This window comes from Orcinus orca, chromosome 15 (assembly GCF_937001465.1).
Source record: "Orcinus orca chromosome 15, mOrcOrc1.1, whole genome shotgun sequence".
NCBI lineage: Eukaryota > Metazoa > Chordata > Mammalia > Artiodactyla > Delphinidae > Orcinus > Orcinus orca.
Genome location: NC_064573.1, coordinates 82,338,031 through 82,361,365, shown reverse-complemented (window position 1 = coordinate 82,361,365; position 23,335 = coordinate 82,338,031). Strand labels below are relative to the sequence as shown.

The following is a 23,335-nucleotide window of genomic DNA, read 5'->3' as shown; positions in this document are numbered from 1 at the left end:
TGATGATGAGAAGCCCCTTAGTCCAGGCCTCTCGGGTTTCCCTAGCACCTTCCTCCCCATCCCGGTCCTCGTTAGGGTCTGAGGGCCGGACGGCGGGCGTGCCGGCGGTCTGGGGTTCGCCTCCCCCGAGCCGCGGCGGGTGCAGACAAAGAGGCGGCGGTGCGGGGCTCGGGCCCGACGCCGGCCGCGGGGTGCGGGCCGCGAGGTTCGGGGCGCGGGGCCGATCGGGTTGGGCGCGGCGGCCGAGCGCGCGGGGAGGAGCCGCCGCGGCGTCTTCTCCAGGCGGCGCGTGCCCGCCCGGCCCCGCGGCGGCGCGTCACGCTCTCCCCCGCCCGGAGCCGACGAGCCGGGAGGCGGGAGGCGGTGGCCGCGCGGCTGCTGTTACTGCTACTGCTGCTGCTGCTGCTGCTGCTGCTTCTGCAGTGGGGCAGGTGGCGGTGACTGGCGGCGACCGAGGCGGCGGCGGCGAGCGGTGAGCGGGGCGCGGCGCGGGCCCTCTCCCCTTCCTCGTCCCCTCTTCACCTTTCCCCTCCCGCTCCGCCCGGCCAGCTCCTGCCCGCCCGGCTCGGGGCCGGGGGCCGGGCCCGGCGTCTGAGAGGGGGACCGAGTCCCGCGCGCCGGGGCGACCCCGAGGGGCCGCAGGGAGCCCCAGGGCGATGGCCGTGGAGGCCGGCGGTCCCTGCGGTGCTCCGCCCGGAGCCGGAAAAGTGGCCGGCCCTGTCAGCGCCGAGCCCGGCCTTCCCTTCCTCCGCCCGCCTCAAGATGGAGCTTGGACTCCTTGCCCCTGCGCCGCCCCAGGCGCCGCTCCCTCCCCGGCACCCTTCTCCGCTCTCCTCAGCCCCGGAAGGGGGTTGTGGGGGGCGGACGCCCGGGGGGCCGAGGCCCGGCGGGACCTGTTGCCCCGGCGGGCACCTGAGTGTGCCTCGGGCCCTTGGCCGCGGTGCCCGCGAGCCGGAATGGAGGGCAACCTGGCCGTGGCCTCCGTGGCGGGCGCCGGCCGGCGGGCTGGCCTTGCTGGCCTGGGGCCTGGGCGGCCGTGGCTTTTGTCCCCCAGCCCCACCCCCCACTCCGAGTGGGACTGTGATTCTTGGAGAAGGTGGATGACAAGAGGTGACAGGGATTTCTGAAATAACACCGCTGCCCTGTAACCCGAACCTTCTGCCTCGGCGGGGCATTGGCTCGGAAGACAGATGACACTTGTTCAGAGGTTATTTTAAAAGCAGAGCCTTCTGATTCCCCTCCTTTGGAGGTCCTGTGCTTCAGAAATCTGATTTTGATCTGGGGAGAAACCTTGAACTCGGCTGTTTCTCCACTTCATGTGGCTTTTCCATCTGGCAGGAGCCGAGCACCACTCCCTCCCTCCTCCCTTCCCAGCCCCACCTCTTTGATGTGAAGAAATTGCACGTTAAGTCTGTAATCTTCAGTTACCTGCTTTTAGCAAAACCTGGGCGCCAATGACCGTTTTTAAGAAGGAGGGTGGAGAAAATGCTGCTTTTTGTTGTTATTTTTGTTGGATTCAGCGGCCTTGCCTTCTTCCTGTTTCAGGTTAGGACAGTGCCTGGCCAGTAAGAGCTCAGCATTAGTGTTACTGCTGCTGCTCTTATGGTTCTGGTGGGTGTTACTGGTTTTTATTTTATTTTATTTATTTAATTACTATTGTTACCTATAGTATGCACAAGTCCGGAGACCAAATGTGTTAGAATTTTGGGTTTAATGATAATCTTTTGCAAGAATCCTCAGGTATGTGGCTCCTCAGCTTTGGGGCATTTTTCTCTGGAAATATTAACATTTATTGAGGGCTTCCTGTGCTCATGCCCTGGGCAAGTCTCTTATATGTTTTATCTCATTAATTAACCTAATCCAGTGATGGTGCTGTTATTATCCCCATTTTACAGAGGAGGCGTAGAAAGGTCAGGAACCTTGCTCAGGGTCACACAGCTGATAAGTGGTGGTGTCAGGATTTGAGCTCAGGTATTCTGACTCCAGGTGCTGAGTAATTAAATTAGTATAGTGCCTCTCTGGCAAGGAGCAAGGCTGGCCCTTTTTATAGGGTCTTTTTAAAAAAAACTTACATATTTTTGGTTGCCTTGGGTCTTCGTTGCTGCGTGGTGTGCGGGCTTCTCACTGCAGTGGCTTCTAGTTGTGGCATGCGGGCTCAGTAGTTGTGGCGCACAGGCTTAGTTGCTCCGCGGCATGTGGGATCTTCCCGGACCAGGGCTCGAACCCGTGTCTCCTATGTTGGCAGGGGGATTCTTAACCACTGCGCCACCAGGGAAGCCCAAGGCTGGCCCTTTTAATTTTTATTTATTTATTTACTTTTTTGCGGTACGCGGGCCTCTCACGGCTGTGGCCTCTCCCGTTGCGGAGCACGGGCTCCGGATGCACAGGCTCAATGGCCATGGCTCACGGGCCCAGCCGCTCCTCGGCATGTGGGATCTTCCCGGACCAGGGCACGAACCCGTGTCCCCTGCATCGGCAGGCGGACTCTCAACCACTGCGCCACCAGGGAAGCCTGTGGCTGACCCTTTTTAAAGCAAAGAAAGTGGGTGATTGCTTGGCCAAGAGCTTATCCTAGGTTTTTGAGGTTCAGAGAAAGTGGTAAAGTACAGCTTAGGCTTCCCACTAGGCATTGTTTAAAAGGGTAAAAAACGGAACTGGGTGGACCTTGCAAAGGTATTTTGTCTAAAGATAAAGATCGGCCCTTCCCTCTTTTTTTCAGCAATTGCTTAAGCTCCTAATTGTGCTTCAGTATGACGTAGGCAGATCTGGTTTCTGTTCTTTAGGAGTTTAGAATTTGGTGCTTCTCTTACTTACTTTAAATTTTTTTTTTTTTAGCCTAGTGTCTAACGTTGAGTCTGTCGCGTGCTATGTGACTCATTAAGTCAGTCATGTTTGACTCTTGCTTTTACGTGCTGTCTCTTTTGGGATTCCAAACCCAACTCATGGTGTGTAAGAGATGACTTGGGTCTCTTATACTCCATACAAAGGTAGGCACATTTGAATTTGTCACATGTTGGCTGCCAGATGTTCTTCATTGTTTTTTACAGATGTATTTTCTGTTCTTCCCAATGTGTGTGTGTGTGTGTGTGTGTGAATCTCAATGATATGTGTGTGTATATCTATCTATCTATCAAGGACCTTGTATTTCACTTTATAGCACCCTCTATAGAATTCTGCAGAGTCCCATGTACTCAGTAAATATTTATTATTTAGTTAATTGAAAATATGAGGTCCATAAGTTTCAGGACTGGCTTTATAGAAGTTAAAGCTAAAGAAAAAAACTGAAAGTAGTGTAGTAAAGTCACAGGAAGATGGCTTAATATTCGTTAACATTAAAAGAAACATTAAAAGACATTAAAAGAAACATTCGTTTCATTAAAAGAAACATTAAAAAACATTAAAAGAAACATTCGTTAACATTCGTTAACATTAAAAGAAAACTTCGTGCAGTGTTAACTAAAGTGAGACTTTTCACCTCATATAATTTTCCACTTTATCTGAATTATCAGCTTCTTTCCCTCTCTTCCTTGTACAAATGAGGTGAGAGGTTGAGTGTTTTTCTCTGATATAAAGAATGGACACTGTTGTTTACTAATCATTGCAAACCAGTAGTTCTTTTCAGTAATTTTGAAATCTGTGGGAGTCTTCCCAAAGGGAGCTTGTGGGGCTATGGTGTACTTATATGTGGGCAGTACTTAGGGTCTCATTTGGTATTCACTCAACAAATATTTATTGAGTACCTACTGTGTGCTGGGTGCTGGTGATACAACAGTAAATAAAACAGACAGAAATCCCTGCTCTCTTGAAACTCCTCTTCAAGTAGGGGAGGCAGACAATAACCATATTAAAAATGTTGGAGAGTGGTACATGGTAAGGAAAAATAAATCAGGAAAGGGGAATATGAAGTTTGGGGGACAAGAGTTAGGGTAATGGAAATTTTAGATAGGGTGATAAGAAGAGACCTAGCTGAGAAAATGACTTTTAAATAAAGATCTAGAATAAGTGAGGGAATGTAGATCCCAGAGGGAAGAGCATGCTAAGAAGGGGTAACAGCAAGGACAAGGGTCCTGAGGTGGGAGCTTGGGAGGAGACAGATAATTTAAGGCCATGCAGGTTGTAGCCCTTAAAATATGTATTAAAATATTTTAAAATAGTGAAAGATAAAGAATTTTGTGCCATGTTATTAGTGATTTTGATGAAGAAAAAGTTAAAGATGGGGGAAGTAAGGCTTAAAGAATTTCACTAACTTCCCTAAAAGGCCGCACAGCCAGTGAATACAGAGCTAGAAATTGAACATAGTTTATATTATTTTAAGCAATGCACAGAATATGTTGGCAGTGGAACCTTGAGTAAGTGGCTGGCAGAAAGGCCAGACCAGTACTTGATGTTCAGACTTGCTGTTAAGTGTATACTTTCCTGTTTGTATGCAGGATTTTTGCTCAACCCTGGGAGGCCTTGTAACTGACATTTGCAAATATAACTTTTTCCTGGAATTGTGCTCCTGGCAGTAAAGCCTTCCTTTTTAGTCTTAAAAGCTTCATGGTTCAAAATCTGTGTTTAATATAAACTTTTATTTAAGTCTCTTCAATCTTAATTGGAAGGCAGTGACAGTATTACTCTGAATATGAATTTTTTAGAGAACTGTTTAGGCAGGCTTTAAACTAATATAGCATCTTATATATTTTTAATATGCATAGTATATGTTTCCCATGTAGATGGAACTCAAGGAATCCATATGCTTTAAGTCAGCATTTGAATTACAATGCACTTTTAAGGGAAAACATATTGATGGTGCTGTACAAGAATTTCAAGAGTGACTTCTTCAGATTTCAAATCAGGGGAACAGAGGAGTTTTTTTTTTTTTTTTTTTTTTTTTTGGGTGGGTTGGCAGACTGTAATTAACCAACCTTGAATTTGGCTAGGACATCTGGGTTAATATCCTGGCCCTGGCACCAAGTACCAAGGAATCTTGGCCACAATTAGTAAAGAGCTTTTTTTTTTTTAATCTCCATCTGGCACTTCCAGAAGGACAGATTCCACTAGCACTAACTCAGTGGGTGAGTCTGTTTTTTAATTGTCTGTCTTATGGTGGTTCAGCAACAAAATCTTAAAAGTGTTCTTTGCAAAATCTTAGAAAAGAAGTACTCCTATTACAGAATCCCTGTTGGGAACCCTTTCTGCTATCTCTTTCCTCGGGGAGTTGTATTCTCATTTGCCTCTTAGGAATTCCAGTGAGACTACAGACAGACATTTTGCTGCCCTAATGTTTTATATAAGCATAAGGTCTAATATATTATTCTTCTAACTTGAATTAAGTAGTTTGATATTTGTATTCTCCTTTGCTTACTTATGTCTAAGTATAGCTTGGGTTAGATCCCAGTTTTAACTCTGCCCATTTTTTACTCTTAAAATTGCCAAGTCCTTGATTTACTGTATCTTCTCTGAAGTTAAAGGCCTGAAGATCCGGATGTTCAGGAGGTGCAAATCATCCAAAATTTGTGCTTGTTGTAAAAGGGAAGACAACTTTAATGAGATTTTTTTTTCCTGATTCTACAGATCCCTGGTCAAGTAGTGCGCTGAAATATTTGGCATAATTTTTCCCTGTCTTCTCAGGAAAAATAAGAGATATTAGGGAAATTTCCCTAAAAATCTTTCAATCAAATCATTTTATCTCCTGCCTTCTCTCTTTATCTGGTTTCCTCCATAGAATGATTTCTTACTGGAGACATTGCCTTCTAATATCGTAAGGCAGGAAGTAACCTATTTAGACTTCTCTTTTCCACACTATAGAAAAATAAACTTTATAGGCAGGGTAATTTTTTTTTCTTTTACAGCTTAAGTGAAAGAAAACTTTTATCACTAAGTTTCTTTCACACATGGGTGACTGGAAAAAAGTATTGCTAATTTCTGTTGTAAGGCACACGTGGCTTGCTTCGGTTGTGACACTGAGAATCTAGTATCAGAGTCAGATTCAGATTTTAGAAAATTTTTTCTAGTGAAGTTGTTACTTTTTTAGGTTCTCAGGTTTATTTTCCCCTTATGTACCAGTTTTACAAGGGCTCTTACATTTTAATAACATATATTGGTTATCCTATAATATGTGGTTTCAATGCGTAAGATATAAAGCACACATATTAAAAAACACAGAAAAAAGCAAATTATCCATAATCCTACTGCTCAGAGAAGATTATTTCAGTGTTCTAGAGTATGTCCTTCTAATCTTTTTTTCTTTATACTTAAAAAATATATTTATGGCTGGATCTATATTTCTATTTTGAAGTAATTAAAAGTGTAATATTTTCACTGGAAATATTCTGGGTAAACCAACATGGGGAATCAGAACTACTGTTAAGAAGTTTGAGGGACTTCCCTGGCGGTCCAGTGGTAAAGACTCCACGATTCCAATGCAGGGGGCATGGGTTCCATCCCTGGTCCGGGAACTGAGATTCCGCATGCCACGCAGCTCGGCCAAAAGAGAAAAAAAAGAGAAGTTTGAGGTCCTGGATTTGCTTCAGCCCCAACTCCATGAGTCATGTGAAGTTGGGCAAGTTGCTTGACCTCTCTCAGTCTGCTTCTCACTCTGTCAAGTGGGGTAACACCTGCCCTGTCCACCTGCTGGGGTTACTCTGTTAATGTAGGGATTCGTTGACACTCATAGTGCTAAGGGAGTTGGTGCTTTCAAATACCAAAGAGACCGAGGAGACAGAGGAAAGACTAGTCCAGGATCACTAGTTGCCTGTGAGTCACCTGGCTTATTTTGCGAATGGTTACATTTTTAGTAAAGCTTTTCAGATGAATGTGACCAATAGAGAGTGTCCCGTGGGGTGGGCGAAAACCCCAGAAATACCGATTTATCAAACATTTGTTGAGTGCTGCAAAGACTCTGTCTCACTAGGTGAGACAGCTAACTGTGGGCCAGGTGGAGGCTAAGGCGGAGACGTGCTGGGGCCCTGGAAGAGGGTCCGTTCTCTTGGCATGGGTGTGTGTGTGTGAGAGGGGATTAAGGAAGCTTCCGAAGTGGGAATTAGCTCTTGTGTTTGGCATTGATGGAGACGGAGGGTGTCTAGGCAGGGGTGGGTTAGAGAAGACATTCTAGGCCGGATTGAGCAAAGGCATAAAGGTAGTGTGTTGAGATGATAGCAGACAGTCTACCGCTCTGAAGTTTGAGGGCAGGTAACAGGAAATAGAGCTAAGATGTCTGGGTTTATATCAGGCAAAGGCTTCCCTGTCCTGAGAAGGAGTCCCTCTTACTGGTCTCTAGCACTTTATAATCATTAAGTTTTTTGGCAAGTTTTTTTTTTATGATGTTTGGTCAAAAATATCTGGTTGTAGGTGGTAAATAGGAAGACTTCTGGGTATACCAATTATCTTTTTTTCCCCCAGTTATCTTTTTTGCATAGAGTTGTGCAGCCATCACCACGCTCAGTTTTAGAATATTTTCTTCACACCAAAAAGGAGCCCTGTACCCACTAATAGTCACTCCTCATTTCCTCTTACTCTCCCAACCCCTACTCTCTATCTCTAGAGATTTGCCTATTCGGGACATTTCATATAAATGGAATCATACAGTGTGACTGACTTCACTTAGCAAAATGTTTTCAAGCTTCATCCATGTTTTAGCATATATCAATGCTGCTTCATTCCTTTTTATGGTTGAATCACATTCCACTGTGTGGATATACCACATTTCGTTTGTTCATCAGCTGATAGACATTTGGGTTGTCTCTACTTTTTCCTGTTACGAATAATGCAGCTGTGAACATGTGTGTATTAGTTTTTGTGTGGACATATGTTTTCATTCATCTTAGGTACACACCTAGGAATAGAATTGCTGGATCATGTGGGAACCCTACCTTTTGAGGAACTGAAAAACTGTTTTCCAAAGTGGTTGTACTGCCAGCAGTGAGTGAGATTCCAGTTTTCCCACATCGTCATCAACACTTGTTATTATCTTTTTGATTACAGGCATCCTAGTGAGGATGAAGTGTGATATCTCATTGTGATGTGATTTGCATTTACCTGATGGCTAGTGATGTTGAGTACCTTTTCATGTGCTTAGTTGTCATTGTACGGCTTCTTTGGAAAATATCCTGGTTATCATTTTTTTTCCCTTTAAAATATTAAGTATAAAAGCAAACCGCAGAAAAATAGTATGTTACCATTTAGGATAAAAAGGGCATACAAAGGCATACCGGTTATCTTTTTTTTTTTTAATTTATTTATTTTTCGGCTGCGTTGGGTCTTCGTTGCTGTGCGCGAGCTTTCTTTAGTTGCAGTGAGCGGGGCCTACTCTTCGCTGTGGTGTGTGGGCTTCTCATTGTGGTGGTTTCTCTTATTGTGGAGCATGGGCTCCAGGCATGCAGGCTTCAGTAGTTGTGGTCCATGGGCTTAGTTGCTCTGCGGCATGTGGGATCTTCCCGGACCAGGACTTGAACCCATGTCCCCTGCATTGGCAGGTGGATTCTTAACCACTGAGCCACCAGGGAAGTCCCCAGTTATTTTCTTTAAAATTGTTTTTATTGTGGTAAAACATACATAACATAAAATTTACCATCTTAACCATTTTTAAGTGTACCGTTCAGTGGCATTAAGGACATTCACGTTGTTGTGCAGCCATCACCACCCTCCATCTCCAGAATCCTTTTTATCTTACAAAACTGAAGTTCTTTACCCATTAAACAGTAACTCCTCATTCCTCCCTCCTTCAGCCCCTGGCAGCCACCATTCTACTTTCTGTCTCTATGATTTTGACTACTCTTAAATACCTGATATAAATGGAATCATACGGTATTTGGCTTTTTGTAACTGGCTTATTTCACTTAACATAATGTCGTCAAGGTTCATCCTTGTTGTAGCATGTGTCAGAACTTCCTTCCTTTTTAAGGCTGCATAATACTCCATTTGTATGGTTACACCACATCTTGCTTATCCATTCATCTCTCAGTGGACACTTGGGTTGCTTCCACATGTTAGCTATTGTGAATAGTGACGCTGTGAACATGAGTGTATAACTATTGCTTCGAGACCCTGGTTTCAGTTCTTTTGGGTATATACCCAGAAGTGGAATTACTGGATCATATGGTAATTCATAATTTTTTGAAGAACCACTAGAGTGTTTTCCACAGAGGCTGTACCATTTTATATTCCTATCAACAGTGTACAAAGGTTCCAGTTTCTCCATATCATTGCCAACACTTTTTCTTTTCTTTTTTATAGTAGCCATCTTAATGGGTGTGAGGTCTTATTTCAGTGTAGGTTTTTTTTTTTTTTTTTTTTTTTTTCGGTATGCGGGCCTCTCACTGCTGTGGCCTCTCCCGTTGCGGAGCACAGGCTCCGGACGCGCAGGCTCAGCGGCCACGGCTCACGGGCTCAGCCACTCCGCGGCATGTGGGATCTTCCCGGACTGGGGCACGAACCCGTGTCCCCTGCATCGGCAGGCGGACTCTCAACCACTGTGCCACCAGGGAAGCCCTCAGTGTAGTTTTGATATGCATTTCTCTAATGATTAGTGATGTTGATCATCTTTTCATGTGTTTATTGGCCATTTTTGTATCTTTGAAGAAATGTCTATTCAAGTTCTTTGCAGAGTTTTGAGTTGAGTTTTTTTTTGTTGCTGAATTTACCAATTATCTTTTTTTTAAAAAATTTATTTATTTATTTATTTTTGGCTGTGTTGGGTCTTTGTTGCTACACGCAGGCTTTCTCTAGTTGCGGTGAGTGGGGGCTACTCTTCGTTGTGGTATGCGGGCTTCTTATTGTAGTGGCTTCCCTTGCTGCAGAGCACGGGCTCTAGGCGCGCAGGCTTCAGTAGCTGCGGCACGTGGGCTCAGTAGTTATGGCTTGAGGGCTCTAGAGTGCAGGCTCGGTAGTTGTGGCGCACAGGCTTAGTTGCTCCGCGGTATGTGGGATCTTCCCAGATCAGGACTCGAACCCGCGTCCCCTGCATTGGCAGGCAGATTCTCAACCACTGCGCCACCAGGGAAGCCCTGAAGGGCACATTTTTAATGAACAGCTTTCCCTGAAGAACTTGAATTTATGAGGAGCTAAATATCCAGCATGGAAAAGGAACTCTCGCTCCCCATGTCAGAACTTGTACCTTGCTAAACCTCAGGCTCTTTGGTATATTTGTCAGTTTTGTTTCCCACAGTTTAATTAAAAGGGGTTTCTTTCTTTCTAAGGTCTGATAGAACTAGCTGTGTGTCTGTGTAGAAGATTACCTAACAGGTAAAAAATAACCAACAATGAAGTTGGGTGTTAAGATCCAAATGAAACAATTCCTAGTTTCCTTTGACAGCATCTAGGGTGGTTGTACGGAAAACTGTCGTAGGGACTTATGAATAAATTCGAAGTAGCCGAGTATCCTTCAGTATTGTGAAAACAGAAATGTGGTTATTTTTTCCATTTGCTCTAAAGACCTGCAACTATTTTATTTTTCTTTTTCGGCCACACTATGTGGCTTGTGGGGTGTTAGTCCCCTGACCAGGGATTGAACTCAGGCCCTGGCATTGAGAGGGCCGAGCCCTAGTCACTGGATCGCCAGGGAATTCCCGACCTGCAACTATTAAACTTGCTCATTTGCAAAGTAAAAGCAAGAAAATTTTTATAAAGAGGCAAAAAAACCCAGTAAGGAAGTCATTGATTCTTCTTTGTGTTGTCTTTGTGCCCTTCCCCCCCTCCCCCATCAGAACAAACAGTTGCGAAGTGTTTGCTTTTGGTATGGGCAATGTGTGGCTGTTTCAGGGCAAGCGAAAATATGCTTACTTTTATTCCTTTGTGAAGACTGGAAAGGGAAACGAGTTTTAACTTGCCTTGAGATTGACTCATCTCACTGCTGTTTATAACAGATCAGAAACTTTTATTCATCAGTATTGTTTAGGGTCAGGAGTCTTTAAACTGGGGACTGGGGTTTAAGTCCTAGACTCTTAAGTAACTGTGACCTTAACAAGTGATTTCACTTTTTAGAATCAGTTTCCTCAGTGGTAAAATGAGGAAGTTGAACTAGATTGCAGGTCTCTTCTGATTCTAAAATTTTATGATGCTATATTAAGCACATTTGCTCCTTTTTACATATTAGTATAATTGACTGCTGCTGACCTATTAAGTTCTTCTGGGAGATACTAACCAGGCCTAGTGATTTCAGTTCCTTTCAAGATCCCGTCTCTAAGCTGGTGGTATTAGAGTTACAAAGTCACAGGAATTTTGTCAAAACTTGTGTAAATGAGCAGAATAGCTCAGCTTTACATTCCCCTCCTTTTTTTTTTTTTTTTTTTTTGCGGTACGCGGGCCTCTCACTGTTGTGGCCTCTCCCGGTGCGGAGCACAGGCTCCGGACGCGCAGGCTCAGCGGCCATGGCTCACGGGCCCGGCCGCTCCGCGGCATGTGGGATCTTCCCGGACCGGGGCACGAACCCGTTTCCCCTGCATCGGCAGGCGGACTCTCAACCACTGCGCCACCACGGAAGTCCTCCCCTCCTTTTAAAAAGAACTCTTTTGCAGATGGAGGAACTTTGGGAGGCTGGTTGTTATCTGCTTATCTAAGTAACAGGAACAGAAAATAAACCTTCACTCAAACTGAGCTGTACAAAGACACTCATAATGGCAGGCCAATGCATCATGGCTCAGTGTTCCATCTTGAAGAACTTGCCGAATGCTCCAGCTCCTTTTGCTTTGGTTGGGTTTTGGCACCCTCCCCCTCCTTTTAAAAACTGCTGTAGACTTCGAAACTCTGGGTACGACTTGTATTCGGTACTGTGTCATATACACGTCAAGTTTTAAAAACATATAATTTTCGAGCACAGAATAATTTTTCAAGGGGTTATGTCTCTCTGTTGACATCCAATTCTGACTTTATTTGGCAAACATCCTAAACTGAGTCTTTAATCATTTAACATTCTACTTCTGACTTTGATGGAAAGATGTAAAACTTTCTGTTTACCTTCAGCACCTTATTGTGTGATATGCTCAAATGAACACTTTGAGAATATTGTGTGATATTCTCAGACGAACACTGACTTTATAAATTGCCCTGTAAGGGCTCTACCAGTTAGACATTGGAAGTGCAACTCCCTTGTAGTACCATTTGAATTGAGCCAATTCATTTTCTGACCCTTCCTGGCTGTATCGCCCTTTAGTGTCTAAATGGGCTTCTCTCTTTTTTTTTTTTTTTGCGGTATGCGGGCCTCTCACCGTCGCAGCCCCTCCCGCTGTGGAGCACAGGCTCTGGACGCGCAGGCTCAGCGGCCATGGCTCACGGGCCCAGCCGCTCCGCGGCATGTGGGATCTTCCCGGACCGGGGCACGAACCCGTGTCCCCTTCATCGGCAGGCGGACTCTCAACCACTGCGCCACCAGGGAAGCCCCCTTTGTGTTAATTTTAAAGCTATTTGAGCCTGGCCTGTTTAAAAAGTTGTATATTGTGTGTGAAATATATAAATACTTATGTAGATAAGTATCAGTGAAAACAGATCTTAGTGGTCCTCTAGTACAATAAGGTGACAAAAGGCTAAAGAAGACCCAGAATTATGCCTCCTGGACTCTTTCTAAACACCAGTATTTCCTCAAAGCTTTCCAACCCCTGAGTAACCCGTCAAGAGCTCTTTGATATCTGGGTTGTCCTGTTGCTGTCATCAGTCTGGGTAGCAAGGGCTACTCAGGGGTCGGAAATCTTTGAGGAAATACTGGTGTTTAGCAATATTGACAATGGAATTTTTTAAAAAAGGACATGGCTTTAATATTGGATAAATATTTGTTAAGGAATCTACCATATGAAAGGCACATTGATCCAATGTCAACAAGGAATAGTTCCTTGTTGCAAGTGAAGACAGTGAGGACTACGGTTTTGAAGGATAAATGCTAGTACTCTTACTCTGACATGTGTCTCTTGGGAGTTAGTATAAGTAAATCCTGTAAACAAGGTAGTAAATTTGGTACATGTGGGCCTGAATGGAAGTACTGACAAGTGGCACTACAGTTAAGTTGGTGTTTTTACATTTTAATTTTACTTGTGTCTCCCATGTCTCCTTTTCCCTCCCTTTAACTTACGTTATTGTTTTGTGTCATGCTTCCCCCCCCCCCGCCCCCCGGTACGCGGGCCTCTCACTGTCGTGGCTGCTCCCGTTGCGGAGCACAGGCTCCGGACACGCAGGCTCAGCGGCCATGGCTCACGGGCCCAGCCGCTCCGCGGCATGTGGGATCCTCCCGGACCGGGGCACGAACCCGGGTCCCCTGCATCGGCAGGCAGACTCTCAACCACTGCGCCACCAGGGAAGCCCTTGTGTCATGCTTTGTAATGATTTCTGAAAAGTATAAACTTAGCACTCCACGAATATCAATTATTGCTAGCTCTGTCTTCAGCTTGTGGATTAACTGTAAATTTATCAAAAGCAGTACCAAAATAACGTGAATGAGTTGTGAGAGAGATATCAGGCAACTTTCAGTCCTTAGAAGGTTCTGTTTCTTTAGCCAGGTGATTGTTGGAGAATGCTAGTAATCTTCAGGCTAGACTGAGATGCTGCTTTTTCCAGTGTATACAAGAAATTAAATAATGAACAGTGGTTTTCTTAATTTCATTTTTCACCTTGTATAGGGCTTCTTAGTTTGTCTTAGTCTTCCGCTGCTATGGATACATTCAGATGTTTTAGACTTTGTACTGCATCTCAGTATTTCGTGGTATTCTCTTAAGAACACCACTGTTTCCAGATGCCCTGGCCTCCTGAACAAATTTGAGACACTGCCCCACCCTTTTAGGCATAGCACGCGGAAGGACAGTCACCTCTCTGGAAGATGGAGTCTCTCATTTTCTCTCTTTCACTTCTTGTGTATGTTTTTTTTTTTTTTTTTTTTTTTTTGCGTTACGCGGGCCTCTCACTGTTGTGGCCTCTCCCGTTGCGGAGCACAGGCTCCGGACGCGCAGGCTCAGCGGCCATGGCTCATGGGCACAGCCGCTCCGCGGCATGTGGGATCTTCCAGGACCGGGGCACGAACCCGTGTCTCCTGCATCGGCAGGCAGACTCTCAACCACTGCGCCACCTGGGAAGCCCCTCTTGTGTATGTTTATTTCTGAGAGGGCTGTATGACCTTTTCCCCTGGCTAATCTCTCCGTTATTCCTGAGTATTGGAATGCTCTGCTGAAGATGGTGGAATAAAGAAACAGAGGGGCCGTCTGGATTTTCCCTCTCTGTCATCAGCCAGCCTCAGCAGACTTACCTCTCGCTTTACCCTTTAAGCCAACCACTTAGTTGCTGCTAAAACCAAATGGCTCCAATTCCCTGCTCACTCTTCACTTTAGTTTATCTCACTTGCTGTCACACTAACGTGAAGCAGTGGCTCTTTGGTGGCCTGTGCCCTAAACTGTGTTTGTGACATCACACACATTTTCTGTGTTCAAGGGGCAAGCTTCTGGGAGACCGGGACCTTAGGCTGACCTTAGGTGGCTTCACGTCACTCATCATCGTTCCCTCACATTGAGCCCTCGCCCTGGAGGAGATGCTCCCCTCTTCATCCCCCAAGGAGTGTTCTGTGTCTCCATTAAGTAGACTGACATGTATCCCAGATGTTCAAACTTGGGACATTGCTTTTCTTCCCTGGGTCTTATATTTTAAACTCTAGCCATTAGACTGTTTCTAAGTCAAAGCCAATTTACTAAAGTTTGGGGGAAAAAAATAACAGATTAGTAAGAAATGAATAACTGACAGTGCGGTTTCATCCTGAGCCCCTCCTTCTCTCCTATAGTTTTCCCCCCAGTCTCCAGGCCTGTCTTTCCACATGTTCTTATTTCCACCCTTCCTTGACTCTATGTTGGTTTTCTGCAATCAGAAAGCCAGAAGTAGCAGAGCGTGATGCAACTGCAGTAGAACGATGCTTTCATGCCCCTCTTCGTGCTTGAAACGCTGCCTCCTGCTACATCGCCCTTAAATCTGCCAGTCACTACCTCTCAGGTTCCTTTCTTGTGTCTTGAGACACACTTATTAAATTTTCATCTGTAATTTAATCTCTGTACTTTGCTTTGAGTTTTGTATGGGTGTGTTTTCAAACTGTTTGCATTGAGCTATCAGTTTTACTGGGCAGTGCCTTGTGCTATAAGCAGGGCTTCTTTGTACATCATGTATCCCTGTCAAATAGATATTTTAAAGGTCCTCTTACAAAAAAAAAAAAAAATTAAAAAAAAAACAGGTCCTCTTACTAGAAATGTTATTTTTTCTTTTTTTATCTTAAGAACAATTAAATTATTCAGTTTTACATTCAAGGGTTTACACATTTTGGGCTTCCCTGGTGGCGCAGTGGTTGAGAGTCCGCCTGCCGATGCAGGGGACACGGGCTCGTGCCCCGGTCCGGGAAGATCCCACATGCCGCGGAGCGGCTAGGCCCGTGAGCCATGGCTGCGGAGCGTGTGCTCCGCAACGGGAGAGGCCACAACAGTGAGAGGCCCGCGTACCGAAAAAAAAAAAAAAAAGAGTTTATACATTTTTTCCTTTCCCTCACATGTGTGTTGTAATGAGATAGGAAAGACGAATGTTGCATACCCACGGGGACTTGGGGTATCTGATTGGCAAGTTCATTATCGATGTCAAGAGGAGAGCTACCTTATAATCTACCTTAAGCGTATGTTCTAGAGCTGCACCGTCCAGTACAGTAGCCATAAGCCACATATGGCTATTGGCAAGTCCAAGTTGAGATCTGAGTATAAAATACACAATTGCATTTCAAAAACCTAATAGGAAAAAGAAATGTAAAAATAGCTTATTAATAATTTTATATTGATTACATTTGAAGTAACATTTTGCATATATCAATATTTGGTTAACAAAAATAGTTTATTAATTTCACCTGGTTTTAAAAAAATTTTTAAACATGGTTATTAGAAAATTCAAAATTACACATTTGCCTCGCATTGTATTTCTGTTGGACAGAGCAAGTATCTCTGTGTCAACAAAGGTAATCTAATTTTAGAGACTTACAGCTCTTACATAGCATTCACTGGAGGTGGTAATTGAACAGTTTGCCCATAGCCTCATTGGCCTACTTTTTAAAGGAGGTTCCAGGGTTGGGAAACCTTATAATATTGTCATCTTCATCAAATGCGTAGAAGATGATGCTTTAGTTTGGAAATTGCATCATTTTGGGGGTTCTTGTTTTGTTGAGTCAGTTCAGGACTTTTTTGAACTCTTGCTGAGTATCAGATACTTTTTTTACGCCCGTTGGATTCAGAGGCAAATTTCATCCCCGACCAGGAGAAACTTAGTCATAGGGTGATGTGCAAACCAAACAGGAGTGAGTATGATTCATCATTCAATTATAGCCGACTGCACGGTGGCTAGAGCAGTCCTGAGGAGGAGATAGGGCAGGAAGCGCGGTCAGAAAAGACCTCTGAGGAGGCGACGTGTCTGCTTGTATTCTTCTAGAGTCATTCATTTCCTGTGTCCCCCAGAAGCCCTTACACGTGGGGGGGGGTGCCGCGTGGAGCAGTGGAATGTGGGCCTTGGGTGTATAAATAGGCATGACTGTGCAGTTCCCACACGAGGACTGTCAGCTCTGTTCACCTAGGAGATGAGTTATGTTTAACTTGGCCCCAGGCAAGCCTGCCAGCTTATTGATTGTGCTTTGCTATCCTGTGAAGTTGAAATACTTGACCTTCCTTGTTTTACTCAGAAATTGAAGAAAATATGAAAATGAGCTTCAACTTTGTGTTTTACGTATGTACAGAAATATCAATGTGAATGAAACTTGAAAGATGGGAAAAAATGGAATAACTTGGCTTTCCTTAGTAAAAGTACAAGTCGGTTTGGAAAGCGACCAGGGTGTTGTGTAAGTGTTTTCAGTGACTGAAGCAGAGGAGCTCAGGTTACAAGGCGTCTCCTGTATTGGGGGTGGGGGACAGCAAGTGACACAGCAGGCAACAGACACTTATGTAACCGTGACTTCAGGGGAGGGGATTAAGCTGTGAATGAACTTCCCAAATTCAGGAACATGATATTAGAACACAGCCTTTGAGTTTTTCTCTCTAGCTTGACTTGAAAATCAGCTTCAGAAATATCTTTCTCTCAACTAGACTTTCCATTAAACCAGAACTTCTTTCCCCCTTCCTTTCTATTATAAAGTGCGTGGACTTTTAACATTTTAGAAATAGACAGGAGCTCAGAAGTCTCAGAGTGCAGCTGTCTACAGGTAAGTCACTTAACCTGTCTGATGCCCAGTCTCCTCGCGGGCACCTAGCAGGGTCTAGCAGAAACCTGAGCATCCAGGTAGGTGCTCACTCTGCAGTCGGGGGCAGCTTGTTTTTGGAGGCTCACTGTTAAACTCCCTCTCCTGGCAGATTAAATTCATTGCAAATTCTTCAACTGTCCTTTGCCTCCAGATAGAATTTCCAGATTTAGTAAATAGAGGAGTATTTTCATTTAGCTGATGGGGCAAAATGGACTGTGAAGGGACTGAGGGGGAATGTGGAGATGTGATTTGCCTCGGAGGACGCGGTGCCGAGCTGGAGAGCAGCAGGAGACTCTGCGCTTGTTAGAGGCCGATCTTATCAGGTGTGGTTCTTCCTTCCCTCATGGCAGAGTACTCTTACTTTGGCAAAGTTTGAGCCACAAGTCCTTTCACTTGTGAATCCTTGCCCTTTCACTTAGGGAGTTTGGATTTGAAATCTGAAACAGTGGCACTACGAAAGGACGGAGTTAGAAACCGATCTTATGTAATGAGTATCCTTAGGTTATATAGATGAGAGTGCCGAGTTCCAGGAAGGGGTTAAATACTAGTTTAAGGTCATCCAGCTGAGACAGAATCCAGGTGTTCCATTTCCTAATCTAACCCTCTTCCTACTTTTTAAAAAAACCACATTATTTATAACAGTAAACAAAAACCACAAAACAACCAAAGTAAACAAAACCTTAGGAAATCAGAGAAGAATTATGAAGACTATTATTTCTTTTCATTTGGACGTAATTTATACCATGCTTGTTGTGGGGAACTGCTTATTTTGAGGAACCTCTCATTTCTGTAAACTGCTTAAGCTTTTTTTAGGTTACAAGGGGTGAGGAAGAAGGTGGAGTTTGGATTTTACTAAAATATCTTCTATAATAGAAACTTTTTATTATGGGAAATTTCAGACATTTACATAAGTAAAGTGAGTAGTACCATCACCTAACTCTTGAACAGTTATCAACTCATCATCAGTCTTATCTTACATACAGTCAGACTTATGTGCTGTTTAAACATATTTTGCTCTTGCCAGTAAAATGTCTGGGTTTTTTTTGGCTGCACCACGCGGCAGGCAGGATCTTAGCTCCCCAACCAGGGATCGAACCCTCGCCCCCTGCAGTGGAAGCACGGAGTCTGAACTGCTGGACCTCTAGGGAAGTCCCAGTAAAATATCTTTTTGCTTTAAAAAAAAATACAGTACATTTATTTATTTATTTTTAATAAATTTATTTATTTATTTATTTTTGGCTGTGTTGGGTCTGCATTGCTGTGCGCAGGCTTTCTCTAGTTGTGGTGAGCAGGGGCTACTCTTCCTCGCAGTGCGTGGGCTTCTCATTGTGGTGGCTTCTCTTGTTGCAGAGCACAGGCTCTAGGCGTGTAGGCTTCAGTAGTTGTGGCACACGGGCTTAGTTGCTCCGTGGCATATGGGATCTCACCAGACCAGGGCTTGAACCCGTGTCCCCTGTATTGGCAGGTGGATTCTTTTTTTTTTTTTTTTTTTTTGCTGTACGCGGGCCTCACTGTTGTGGCCTCTCCCGTTGTGGAGCACAGGCTCCGGACGCGCAGGCTCAGCGGCCATGGCCCATGGGCCCAGCCGCTCTGCGGCATGTGGGATCTTCCCGGACCAGGGCACAAACCCGTATCCCCTGCATCAGCAGGCGGACTCTCAACCACTGCGCCACCAGGGAAGCCCGGCAGGTGGATTCTTAACCACTGCGTTTATTTATCTTTCATATAATTATGCTTTTTGTGATGTGAAGCATTTCTGTCTCAGGTGCTTATCCTAAAATATTCTTTGAGTTTACTTAGCTGAGATGATTCCAAAGCTCTTAGCAAGAGTTTTTTATCTCATTGCCACTGTATTAGGTAAGAAAAGCTAGCTGCTGTAGCAAACTCCATTAATTTTAATGACTTAAATGGATGAAAGTTTATTTTCAGTTATGGAAAAGTCCAGGGTAGGTATTTTCTGATGGGGGAATGAAGAGAAGTGATACAGGGATTCAAGCTTCTTCCGAGTTGTGATCACATTGTCTTCCATCCATGCTTTTGAGGTTGCCCTGCTCATCTCCATCAAGCCACCGGAAGGGCCAAGAATAGGAAGATATTATGGGGGAGGCCTAGAAGTGCACACAGCCCAGGCACTGCTCTCATTCCATTGGCTAGGACTCAGTCACGTGGTCACCCTGAACTGCAAAGGGAGCTGGGAAACGAGGTCTGTGACTCCTGGAAGAGAAAGAAGTCGGCTTGGTGAACACCTAGCCTCTCCCCATGGGTACCCACTTCTCACTGCTGACACTGGCCTGTTGGTTTCATGTTCCTGTGCACATAGCACAGTAGAGTCTGCTTCCTCACTCCCTGGTTGCAGCCCATTTTACTGTGGCTCCAAAAAAGTCATTAAAATTTTTTTTCCTGCTTCAGAAACAAAGATTAAAAGCTGCCAGTAATCCCATCACCTAGAGATAATTACTGTTAATCCTTTATTACATTTCCTTCCAATTTAAGAATGTTTAACCTCTTAGAAGTAACAATAAAATGTCACTAATTCTTACTGTGTGCTGGCTTGAAAATTCCAGAACTCATGGGGGTGGGGGGAGAGAACCACAGCAATGACAACAATCTGGCAATTTTGACTTTCTTAGCAAAGATACACTATCGTGGAGCTGTGGTGAGGCTTTGTACTTGTGGCTTTGTACTTTGTACTTGTGTACTTGTGAACCTCTAGCTTACACATTATAATCCTTATTCCTCTTAGTCAATAAATATTGGGATCGGTGAAGTTAGCGATGTGGTAGAGTGGCAAGACCAAGGTGATATCTTAAGTTTATGATTTACATCCTACTCAGTTTTCAGAATTCTTAAATATAGCTTAATTTTCCAGGACAGAATACTAAGGAAAGGTGTTTGAAACTGAACTGAAATAAAAACTTGCAAACTTGAAGTATATAAAAATCCGTTCCTGGTGGTGAGCTGGATACTTAACTTTAGGTGGATGAGCTTTTCTCTGCTCACCTGCAGTGCCTGTGCTGGTCAGTAGTGGAGAATGATGCTGCTTAATTTTACATGGGAGGATACTTTCTTGGGAGAAGGTGCATGTTTGGGGTCATCAGCTCCAGGTTCAGGATTATGGAACCTTCTGGTTTTTCTTTAACGTGGTGAGGTTGCATCCTAGAGGCGGACAGGCATCAGAATTGCTGTTTGTGATGCCGGCATTGTGACCTCACAGCCAGGATTGCTCACAGTGTTTGCCCAACTTCTGCCCGGTTATGAGGTGAGGCCTGGCAGACAGTGTGCAATTCTGCAGACGCCATGAGGTACCAGTTTGTCCCATTTTGCTAGATTTGTGTCGACTTTTCTGCAACTTCACTAGATAAAAAGTAAAGATATGGACTTTCTGTATTTTATTGAAAAATAATGTATAATGATAAGAATATCACTGTTTTAAAGTATCCTCTGGCAGGATATTTGAAAATAGAAAACTCAGCAGTAGAGCAGAAGTATTTTGCTGTGTGAATAGGTATGTAGATAACCAGTGGCTCAATCAGCTATGAAATTTGCTGTCAATTTTCCCGTTCCCTGCAAATAAACATAATATTTTTGCTCTGTGAAAACGTGTATATAGCACTAGACAAGTAACAATTTGGAATGATTAGACTTGGTTTGTCAGTGGTATAAATTAATCACCCAGAGGCCTAAATTCTGATATATCACAATTGAGAGGTTGTCACCATTTGGTTTTGAATATATTGTTTTGCTCTTTTTTTTTTAACTTTTAATTTTTATTTATTTATTTATTTTTGGCTGTGTTTGGTCTTCATTTCTGTGCGAGGGCTTTCTCTAGTTGCGGCGAGCAGGGGCCACTCTTCGTCGCGGTGCGCAGGCCTCTCACTGTCGTGGCCTCTCTTGTTGCAGAGCACAGGCTCCAGATGCACAGGCTCAGTAGTTGTGGCTCACGGGCCTAGTTGCTCTGTGGCATATGGGATCTTCCCAGACCAGGGCTCGAACCCATGTCCCCTGCATTGGCAGGCAGATTCTCAACCACTGCGCCACCACGGAAGCCCCTGCTTTGCTCTTTGTACTTGTTTTAGTGGAAGTTGGAAGAAGAGGTGTTGGTTCACACAGATATCCAGAAATCTAGTCTCTGAGGGTTAATACATAATATAATTTCTTAAGGATTGTCCTCCTTTAAACAAATTTCAAGGACCTCTGTGTGCTGGGTGCAAGCACTTGATAAATTATTCCCTCTTTTTTTTTTTTTTTTTTTGGCTGCACGGCATGTGGGAATCTTAGCTCTCCGACTAGGGATTGAACCCGTGCACCCTGCATTAGAAGCGTGGAGTCTTTAACCACTGGACCGCCAGGGAGGGCCCCCTCCTAGTTTTTTATTTAAGTAGATATTGGACCCTTTTCCTAAGTTTGATTCCCATGAGTTGAGCGATGAAGTGGGCAAAATCTTCTTGTTGTTGTTACTGCTTTTTTCCCCGAAAAGCATGTCAGTATTCGAGAGACTCAACATCCCAGTTTCTGAAGTAGACCTCTTTTTTAAAGCATTGTCCTATGTATTCCCTATTTTTTCCCCTCTGTAACAGTCACATGTCCCTATTTTCCTAAACACACATGACCTAGAGTCTTAAAACATTTACTTTCTTTGAGACTAGGAGGCTTTTTTAGATGTGCTTGGTGTGTTCCCTTCCAGATGTGTCGGATAAGTCTCTTTCAGTTCACTTTTCAGAAATGAGTCGTCCTGTACACATAGGTCATAGACACTCAAAATTGCCAATTTAAAGTCAGTTTTATCTATGGGGACAATATTTAACTGCTTTAGATCAGTTTTCAATATTGAAAGCATTTCTGTGCTTTCAGCATATTTTTAAAAAATAAATTTATTTATTTATTTATTTTTGGCTGCATTGGGTTTTCGTTGCTGTGCGCGGCTTTCTCTAGTTGCGGCGAGCGGGGGCTCCTCTTCGTTGCGGCACATGGGCTTCTCATTGCGGTGGCTTCTCTTGTTGTGGAGCACGGGCTCTAGGCGTGTGGGCTTCAGTAACTGTGGCACGTGGGGTCAGTAGTTGTGGCGCACGGGCTTAGTTGCTCTGCGGCACGTGGGATCTTCCCGGACCAGGGCTCGAACCCGTGTCCCCTGCATTGGCAGGCAGATTCTTAAACACTGTGCCACCAGGGAAGCCTTCAGCATATATTCTTATGCAGGGAGAATAGAACTGAATCTTTAACTTTTGAATTTTCATTCACTTTGCAAGACCTCTTCATGTAAGGGTTATCAGGATGGGGTCTGAATGGTGGTGGGTGTTAGCAGACGGGGAGTGATCCCAGAGGCATCTTGAAATGACACTGTGGCAGTTTCCTGAGGTGGCTGGAGCAGTACCTGCTCTCTGTGTCTTGCATAAAGTGTTAGGTGGCAGTAGCGTCACCTCCAAACTGGGGCTTCATTAGTAGGGTCTTTTCTCCCTACTAACTAACTAACATCCTAACTAACTAACATCCAGTTAAACTAACAACCAGATAAAGTAAAATTTTTCTTTATCTGGATGTTTTCAATGTTCTTACCTTTATGAGGCAGATGATAGGTGATTGCTTATTAAACTGCTTATTAAAAGGGATAACCGCAGTAAGCATATATTCTGTGTTTTGAGAAGGTTATAGTCTTGAACAGTATCTTTGACCTCTGAAAATTTGTTTGTTTAGAATGGGAGAGTGATTTGTATGTAATTTCCTGTCCAGTGATGGGTCGTGAGAGAGGTTCTTTCTGAGAGGAAAGTGGGGTGCTTGGACTCTTAGAAATAGTAATAGCTAGTATCTGTGGCGTTTTCTGTGTCGCGGCATTGTTTTAGTCTCATGAAACCTCCCCAGATGCCTGTATTTTCTAACACACTAGACAAATGTGTACCTGTCCTTGACTTCATAGAGGGTAGAAGAGGTTTTTTTTGGCCACACCCCTTGTGACCTGCGGGATCTTAGTTCCCTGACTAGGGATCAAACCCGTGTCCCCTGCAGTGGAAGCTCAGAGTCCTAACCACTGGACCGCCAGGGAAGTCCCAGAAGACAATTTGTTTGTTGGGTGGAAGAATAGTCCTACTTCCTGAAATCCCAACTTTGAGTAAAGCTGACATTCTCAAGAAATACAACGCA

The 23,335-nt window shown here is 44.3% G+C and overlaps 1 protein-coding gene across 7 annotated transcripts in view; it reads left to right on the top strand.

Moving 5' to 3' along the window:
• The first annotated feature begins 299 nt into the window (after positions 1–299).
• The window catches only part of CLIP1 (CAP-Gly domain containing linker protein 1), a 123,995-nt gene continuing 100,959 nt past the window's right edge, over positions 300–23,335 (top strand). For 6 of the 7 annotated variants that reach the window (XR_007471722.1, XR_004486983.2, XM_049698095.1 and 3 more), the window contains exon 1: positions 300–472. The gene's annotated coding sequence lies outside the window, so the exon portion shown is untranslated. The remainder of the gene's footprint in view (positions 473–23,335) is intronic. The other variant, XM_004276693.3, reaches the window with a different exon arrangement.